Below are 9,388 nucleotides of genomic sequence, written 5' to 3'. Positions count from 1 at the left end.
CCCCTGTTGTTCCTGTCTTCATACCTTGGGCACAGCGGTCATGCTAAGCAACCAGGCTTGCTGTGTTACTATTACATAAATTCCAGAAGTTACTTGGGTTTTGGCTGTTTTCCCACGAATGCCCCCTCTATGTCCCAGGACCCCATGGGGGCACCACGCTGCATCTAGTGTTCATATTTTCTTGCTCTCATCATCACAGTTTCTCAAGTCCTCTCCAGTTTTTTTGTTTTGTTTTATTTTTCATGAGCTTGACAGTTTTGAGGAGTACTGCTCAGGGATTTTTGGAGAAGGTCTCTTAATTTGGATTTCTCTCATTTTTTTCTCATGATCAGATCAGGGTTATGGATTTTTGGAAAGAACACCAAAGAGGCCAAGTGCCCTTCTCATCACATCATATAGAAGGTCGTATGAGATGGCGTGTCTCCCCAGGTGGCATTTGTCCTCATTGCGAGGCTAAGGGGGTGTCTGCCAGGTTTCTCCAGCCTAACGTACTATTTTTTACTTTCCCTACAATACTTTTTAGAACCTAGGCTTAGAGCTTAAAGGAGGGGGATGGGGGATCCATCCATACCCTGCAGCTGGGAGTCTCTCCATACATTGTTCAGAATCTTCTGGAAAGAGAGGCTGCCTCTCTTCACCCATTACTAATGAAAGCAGTCATCACTTCCATATACACTCTGGGTTATAATCCAGGGCTATGTTACCTATTTTCTTGTCAAGTCATTCTGACTTTGGCCATTAGGTTCTCTTCCCTTTGACAGCACAATACTTTTGTTGATGGTGCACTTCCTTACTTTCTCCTACAGTGATACACTCCAGGCATATGTTGGATTTTCCTTGCTCAAGAATCAATCACTTCTCCAAGGAGTCCTTTTATTAGAGAATGATATTTAGAAACCAAGATCTGGGCACTAGTGTGCTCACTGCTCCTGGGGTGTTTATTGCTGTTTCTAGGCCCTCCTGACAGGCAGAGCTAAGGAATATTGATGGGTATATTAACCCACATATACATACATCTATAATTATTTCCATATATACATTTGCATATATGTTAAGTTAAATATGAGTTCCTATTGGTTTCTCTAACTCTATTCCAGTACAACAGAGTTTTGTGGGGTTTTTTTTAATGTTATTATAAAATAAAAAGATTTTATTTATGTATTTGACAGAGAGAGACACAGCAAGAGAGGGAACATGAGCAGGGGGAGCAGGAGAGGGGGAAGCAGGCTTCCTGCCAAGCAGGGAAGCCTGATGCGGGACTTGATCCCAGGACCCTGAGATCACGACCTGAACTGAAGGCAGACACCCAAAGACTGAGCCACCCAGGCACCCCAGTACAACAGAGTTTTGAAATGATCTATAAATTGAGTGAATCTGGTAGTGGTACTAGCTCAGAAAAAAATATGAACGTGAAAATAAGTCTCTCCATTCCTGGGGTGTAGAGGGAGGATGTTGGATTTTCCACAGGAGGAAGGAGGGTTCAAGCCTATCTCATTTCAATCTTAGGAGCCATACGACCCCAGCTGATGTCTAGAAGACAGAGAGGGCATTTCATTACTTTGCATTTTCACTTTTCAGCCAGGTGTCTGCCCTTATATAGATACAGACAGAGACAGATTTAAATGACACCTCGTCAGATAAGGAAAAAGAAAACTCCTTTGTGCCAGAGCCAGCTCTTTTAAGAGCAGGAAGGCAGCACTGTCCAAACAATTGTCTTCTGAGACATGTCCTTCTCTCAACTCTGGACACCGCCCTTTCCCCCCTCTATGCCTGTGGGGCCTTGGCAACATTAGATGCTGGGATCTTCAGCATCTTCTGACCCTCGCTGGGTCCTTAGATCACAGAGCCCCCTTGCCTGGGTGGAGAAGTACCACAAGGACCACAAGATGGGAACATCCGGTCTTCACTCCTTGAGGGAAAAGCCAGTCCAGTCTGCCCCCCCCGCCCCGGCACAGTCCCGTCCACGCGATGTTGGCTCTCTGGTTCCGCAGTCTGAAGGTGGCCGAGGCTTTACCATTATGCCTTCAACTTTGGGGCAGATGGCGGTGACTGGCTGCCGCCACTAGACCCGTTTGAGGGGACCCTATGGCAGGTGGTGGGGCACACCTGATGGCAGGAGCCCAGCTCCCTTTCCGGCCCCCCCTCCACATGGGCACTAAGGGCTCTATTGTTTGGGCTTTGGATCTCCCTCTTTACGTCAGCATAGGGCGTATATCTGACGGACATGTAGGGTTCACAGATTTTGGAAGCTTCTAAATTAAAAGGAAAGGAATCTTGGCTTGAAGCACCAAGAGTTTTAAGAGATGTGACTTGTAAAACAGAGAAAGGTTTAATAACTCCGCCTTCTGCTTTAGGCTTCTTATGGATGTGGTGCCCAGTGTGTGCTGATCCTGCAGGAAACTGTGCTCTCCGGAGAAGGAAGTGGGATTTACCTTGGAGACAGGGAAGGCAAGGGAACAGGCACTTATGGGACCATGTACCCAGCACTCTGCTGGCCACTGGGGGAGAGATCAAGGGAAAGGGAGACACCTGTCTTGCCCTGACAAGCTTACCATCTTCTGGAGAAGGGGAGATGCACCAGAAGCCACACCAGGAGCATGAGTCCTAGTCTGGGAGACCTCTGTGGGCCGACCACTCATGAGAAGGGCCTCCAGAGGCTGTGGGAGCAGGCCCTGGGTGACATTTGGGAGCAGACCCTGAATATGCAGGTCATGAGTCCTAGAGGTCACTTCCCAGATGTGTGATCTTGGTTCACGTCATTGTCTCAAGTGTCCACTTCTTTGTTCATAAACTGAGAAAAATGTTCCCAAGAATATTGTGAGGATCGACATGAGGATGTCTGCATGGCCTTGGCTGGGTGTGAAATACCATTCAGTGCCTGGTAGCAGACACCACTGTTCGTTCAAAGAGAAGGCCAGATTCTTGTGGCTCTGAATACTGGCTCCCATGTTCGTATGATCTACCCCATCACCGTGGGATTTTTTTTTTTTTTTTAAATCACTCCCTTACTTTCTGGCCCGATGAGATACTTCAGACTCCCCTTGTGTATTTTCTGCCCTGGTCCTAGAATCAGCCATTTCTCCTGGGACTTCTGGTTCCTTTTCTTGGAGAATGGTTTTAGGACACAGAGATCTGGCGCTGGCTCTGTTTATTGCTACTGGGGTATCATGCTACTGGGGTACCATCATCCAAGGTCCTCTCAGCTGACAGAGCAAGAGAGTTATTTGTGTACTGTAAACCGTGTCTACACACAACTGTGGGCATCGCCCTATCCAGCAATCTATCTGTACATTAAAGCAAACATGAGGGGTGCCTGGGCAGCTCATTCGTTAAGCGTCTGCCTTCGGCTCAGGTCATGATCCCAGGGTCCTGGGATCGAGTCCCACATCAGGCTCTCTGCTTAGTGGGGAGTCTGCTTCTTCCTCTCCCGCTGCTTGTGTACCTGCTCTCGTTACCTCTCTCTCTCTGTGTCAAATAAATAAATAAAATCTAAAAAAAAAAAAAAAGCAAACATGAGTTCATACTGGTCTTCGACTGCAGTGCCTTGCCACGTGGCTCTTGTAGCCACCTCCCCTTGCCTCTGTAACCTCCCCTCCAACAGAGGGACCCTTGACTCCCATTGTCATCCACTTACTTAATTGTTCAACGACAATATACATGTGGGGTGGTCTCAGAATTCTGCAGCCGTGGCCCCGTGCAAAGCCCCATGTTTATCGAGTACAGTGAGGAAAGAGGAAAGAGTGGTTTCACAGTAGGGACGCCTGCCAGGCATGCCTCCACCATGTGACCAAGTTAAACACCCCCTGTTAGGACACGCCCTGGGTAAGACGTGATGAAAACGGCCCTTTATGCCAGCGGCCTCACTCCAAAAATTGCATAACCCCAATATAATTATGAGAAGGACATCAGACACATCCCAAACAAAAGACGTTTTATAAAATACCTGACTCAGTATGTCTCAAAACTGTCAAGGTCATAAAAAATGAGGGAAGTTGGAGAAAATGTCACAGCCAAGAGGAACCCAAGAAGAAACGAGGATTCAGTGAAATAAGGGATCCTGGGACAGAAAACGGGCATTGGATAAAAACCAAGGAAATCTGAATAGAGTGTGAGCTCTTGTTAATAACAATGTATCAGTGTTGGTTCATTGATTGTAACAAATACACTAATTTAAGCTGTTAATAATAGGGGAACTGGGTATGAAGTATATGGGAGCTTTCTATACGATCTTTACAACTTCACCGTAAATCAAAAACCACTCTCAAATAAAAAGTTTTACTTAAAAAACAAATAAAAGGGAATGTCAGGTCCAAGACCACCTGGTCTGGCTACTCTCCTCCCACAGGTTCTCAGGGCATCTCCCAGGATGCCTGCTCCTTTAGGAATACAAGTACAGCCTTATGCCCTTCTGGTCTTGCCTCAAATTGGAGCAGGTCAGGCAAACTGGGCTCCTGACCTGTTCTCTTGAAAGCAGAAAGGCAGACAGAATAAGAGCCCCCAAAGATGTCCATGTTGTGATCCCCAGGACCCATACCCTGGTAGCTGCTGTGTCCAAAGAGACTTCACATATGGGACTAAGGTCAGGAGCTCGAGATGGGGAGGTTATGCAGATTATCTGGGTGGACCCAATGTCATCACAAGAGTTTGTCCAAGAGGGAGGCAGGGCTTCAGAGTCAGACGAGGAGTAGTGACGGTGACGGTGAGGGCAGAGATGACGGTGATGCAGTTACACTGCGGAAGAGGACGAAGAGCCAAGGAACACAGTCGGCTTCCAAGGAGATGGACACTGACCTCCTCCAGAAGGAACGCAGCCCTGCTGACCCCAGGATGTGAGATCCATTTCAGACTTCCAACCTCCAGAAATACAAGACGACGTGCTTGTATCATTCAAACACCAAATTTGTGGTCACTGAATACAGCCATGATGGGACACTAATGCAAATGTCTTTAGCAAAGTGATCCTTTCTGGGGCTGACTTCCCTCTTCTGGTCCCGGACTGAACTTTCCACAGAAGCAGGAGTCCATGCTATCAAGGGGGCATGTTTTCCTCAGGAGCTATATCACAGTCTGTATTCCATCCGGATTCCCCGGGGAATCTGTATCACAGCAGGGTAATTAACACTGGCGTTTATGCTGGGTTTCCCCCACCTCCTCATCAACAGCAAATTTCTTATCTGCAGCCTTACTTGATGGAAACAAACTCGCTTTCCTTTCTTTGAAGTTCTTGACAACTTCCCTTTGGAAGACAGCAATTATCTGTCTTTGCTATTCAGCGCATCTTGAGTTCCTGACTATCTGGATGACAGCCTGAAGGTTTATTTTCACACGTTGCTTTTCCTTTTGAAATAATAAAGGGCCTCGAGGGAAAGGCAGCTTCCCAGAGCTGGACGCACAGGACTGTGATGTTTCTGTGCGTGCACGTGTCTGTGAGGGTGTGAGCTCCGTGTATTCTAAACCTCTCCGGAAACAGATGAACCAAACTTTCCATGAGATTGAAGAGGCTTTGAAAACAACAAACCTACTTGATTCTCTGTGCATCATAGCCGGTTTAAGGCTGAAGCAGGAATAGGTACCTTTAGGAAAGGCTCTTCTGCCGGCAGAACCTTCCACAAAGAGAAGTCCTGGGTCACGTCACAGATGTGGCCAGTGAAAATGCATAAATCTGGCATCCCCCTTACATCAGTGAAATGGGATTTTAGAGTTTATAAAGCAACACTTGCACACAGCATCAAAAACCTGTAACGTAGTTGTTGTTACTTTCATTTTATAAATAATAGCTACTTTTTTGGTCTTCTCTGAGAGCTTGCGATATGGCAGGGACTGTGCTAGACTTCTTAACTGCCTGGATTTGGAGCCTGGCTTCCTCCTCTTACCCTCTCCCCTTACTGGCTGAACAGTTATGCCCGAACTGCCTGGCCCCTCTGTGCCTCAGTTTCCTCCTCTATAGGAGAGAATACTTGTATTTACCCTCAGAGGATTGCCGTGAGGGTGACAAGAGATGATGTTTGTAAGGCACTTAGAATGATGCCTACCCTGACGGAAGCCCTCACAGCATCCTTTTGAAGCAGGTGTTTGTCTCAAACCTGTGTCAGGTATATCACTTGCCTCACTCTGGGGCCCAAAACTGTCCTTGGATTAGCTTCTGTCATTTACAGTCTTTGACTGATGGCCGGCTGATTCTCAACAAAGGTGCCAAAATAAAAGAACAGTCTTTTCAACAAGTGTTTTTGGGAACATCTGGGCATCCACCTATGAAATAACGAAGTTGGATCCCTACCTCACACCATACATGAAAATTAACTCTATTACCAGTTTCTCTGTGCGTTTTTCTCCTTCACCTGATGAGTAGTCTCTCAGCGAGTCCCCCTCTCTACCCAGAGGACACTGTTCCATACATGGCTGTAGATTCTGTGTGTCCGTGGGAGGAAGTGAGTGACCATCTTAAACTGCAACTCCAAAATTAACATTTTATGCTTCACAGGATACCGTCAAGGAAGTAAAAAGACAACCCACAGAATGGAAGAAAATATTTGTAAATTATATAGCTGAGAAGGGACAGTTTGGGGCTGGTCTCAACCTACCATCAACCAGTGTTGTGGTCTGACTGGACTTCATCTTTCTTATTATGATTGTAAGATGCCCTACAGCAGCCACCAGGAAGCTTTGAAAAAATAGGAGTTTATTACTTACAACACCTAGACATTACACAGCATACCTGGGGCCATATAGTGAGGCTGTGCGGGGAAGAGTGCACAGGCCCGGAGTTCTGCTTTTATTGGGGTTGAGGGTGGGGGTCTAGGGTTTCCCAGGCTTAATCTTTATTGGTGAATATAAAGCATAAGAGTGGGAATTTAAAGCATAGGAAGAAAAGAGACAAGTGACCCAAATGGCCAGTTATCAAAATTAACCAAGATCTCTAAGACAACAGAGCCTCACTGGGCAGAGGTGGCCTGGCTCTTTATCTAATGACATGGCTGGCAATATGTTTATTCAAGATAGCCATCTTTGAAACGGATACCTCATTGAAATGGAAGCTTAAGCAATCAAAGCTTAAGTCAGGCACCCACAGTACAAAAAAGAGAAAAGAAAAACAATTAGGGTTTACACTATAGGGCTGTCTATCCAGAATGGATAAATAACTTAAAATCCAACAATAAAAAAAAATAACCTAATCAAAAATAAGGAAAGGATGTGAATGGACTTTTCTCCGGAGGAAAAAATACAATGGCCAACAAGCCCTTGACATTCAACGTCATTCATCATTATGGAAGTGGAAATCAGAAGCACAATGAGATCCACTTCATACCCACTGGGATGTGAACAAAGACAGACAATAGCAGGTACTGACACAGATATGGAGAAATTGGAACTCATTCTCACTGCTGGTGGGGATGGAAGGTGGGGTAGTCACTCTGGGAAACTGTTAATTGCATTTCTCCCAAAAGTGAAACAGCACATTGCTTCAGCATATGGTCCAGAAAGTCCACTCCTCGATTTGTATCCTAAAGGTCTGGAAACAGGTACTCAAACAAATAATTGTTCGTGAATGTGCATAGCAGCACTAGTCATAACAGTCCGAAAGTGAAAATAACCCAAATGTCTATTAAGAGATGAATGGAGAGGCCCCTGGGCGGCTCAGTCGGTTAGGTGTCCAATTCTTGATTCTGGCTCAAGTCATGATGTCAGGGTCATGAGCCCCAGGTGGGGCTCTGTGCTCGGCAGGGAGTTTGCTTGAGATTCTCACCCTCTCCCTCTGCCCCTCCCCTGCTTGCCCACGCACACTCTTTCTCTCTCTCAAATAAATCAATCAGTCTTCAAAAATAAAATCAACAAAATGGAATCTATCTATACAAGTGGAATATTTTTCAGCCATAAAGAAAAAAATTTAAGCACTGACACATGCTATAGTGTACGTGAACTTTGAAAATCTTATTCCGGGGCGCCTGGGTGGCTCAGTGGGTTAAGCCGCTGCCTTCGGCTCGGGTCATGATCTCAGGGTCCTGAGATCGAGTCCCACATCGGGCTCTCTGCTCAGCGGGGAGCCTGCTTCTCTCTCTCTCTCTCTCTCTCTCTGTCTCTCTCTCTGCCTGCCTCTCTGTCTAGTTGTGATCTCTCTCTGTCAAATAAACAAATAAAATTTAAAAAAAAAAAAAAAGAAAGAAAATCTTATTCCAAGTAAAAGAAGCCGGACACAAAAGGTCACATATTGTATGATTCTCTTTATATAAAATATCCAGAATCAATAAATCCATAAAAATGGGAAGTGGTTGGTGGTTGCCAAGAGCTGGGGGTTGGAGAGGGGAGTGATGGGGAGTGACTGTGTAATAGGTAATGGGGTTTTGGAGTAATGACGATGTTTTGCAGGTAGACAGAGGGGTGGTAGGACAATTTTATTACTAAATTACTAAATTAATTACTAAATTTACTAAATTTATTTATTTATTTATTATTTATTATTACTAAAATTACTAAACAAATTTATTACTAGATACCTCTGAATTGTTCACTTGAAAATGGTTAACGTCGTGATCGGTTAACTTCATCTCAATAAGAAAAATGAGGAAAGTATTCTCAGGGATATAGTGACAGAAAGAGGATGCTGAGGGTTTCTGCATTGCTGGTGATGTTGTTTCCTAATTAGGGTGTGGGATATGCAAATACACCGAATGTGCAAAAATTTGTTGAGCTGTACATTTATGATCTGACATTCTACTGGATGTATATTATACACCTAAAAAAAGTTAAAATGGAAAAAATATATGCTCAACACAGTGCCTGGAGCATAAGAGAGGCTCAATCCCATTACTCTTCACTTGTCCCCACAACCTCCCTCACCAACCTCCCCTCCAGCCTTGCCTGTCTCCCTTCCTTATTGCTCTCAGCAGCGCAGTGTGGAGACGGGAGAGGATATGCCTCCATCTTCTCATCGGGAGCCGATCTGATCTTAAGAGAGGGCCATTGCTCACTCTGGAGACCGTAGAAATCATCGCAAAATTCTCCAAGTCTACTCAACGGCCGAATCGTAACGCAGAATGTAGTAGGTAATATACTGAGGGGATACGTTATGAGAAGACAGACAGCAAGGGCAGAAGATCCTTCCAAATATGAAGACTCATGCATGAGTCTTCATATGGTTACTAAACGCCATGCTAACTGGTCTAAAATAACGAGTTAACTAACTGGTATAAAGTAAACTCTAAAATGATTTTCTTGGGGATTCTAAGAGAATCTTCTCCTGGACCAGGCTGTTTGTGAGCCTGAGTTCAGGCACAGAAGGGCCCGCATCACATTGGTAAGTGAGGGGCCCAAGGGAGACACTCTGCATGGATTTGCACTGAGCTCCTGGCCTCAAGGACTCCGAGAAGGCGCTCTGGGTGGCACAGTCTTC

Source organism: Lutra lutra, chromosome 14, assembly GCF_902655055.1.
Source record: "Lutra lutra chromosome 14, mLutLut1.2, whole genome shotgun sequence".
Classification (NCBI taxonomy): domain Eukaryota; kingdom Metazoa; phylum Chordata; class Mammalia; order Carnivora; family Mustelidae; genus Lutra; species Lutra lutra.
This window is presented reverse-complemented; position numbering follows the sequence as displayed.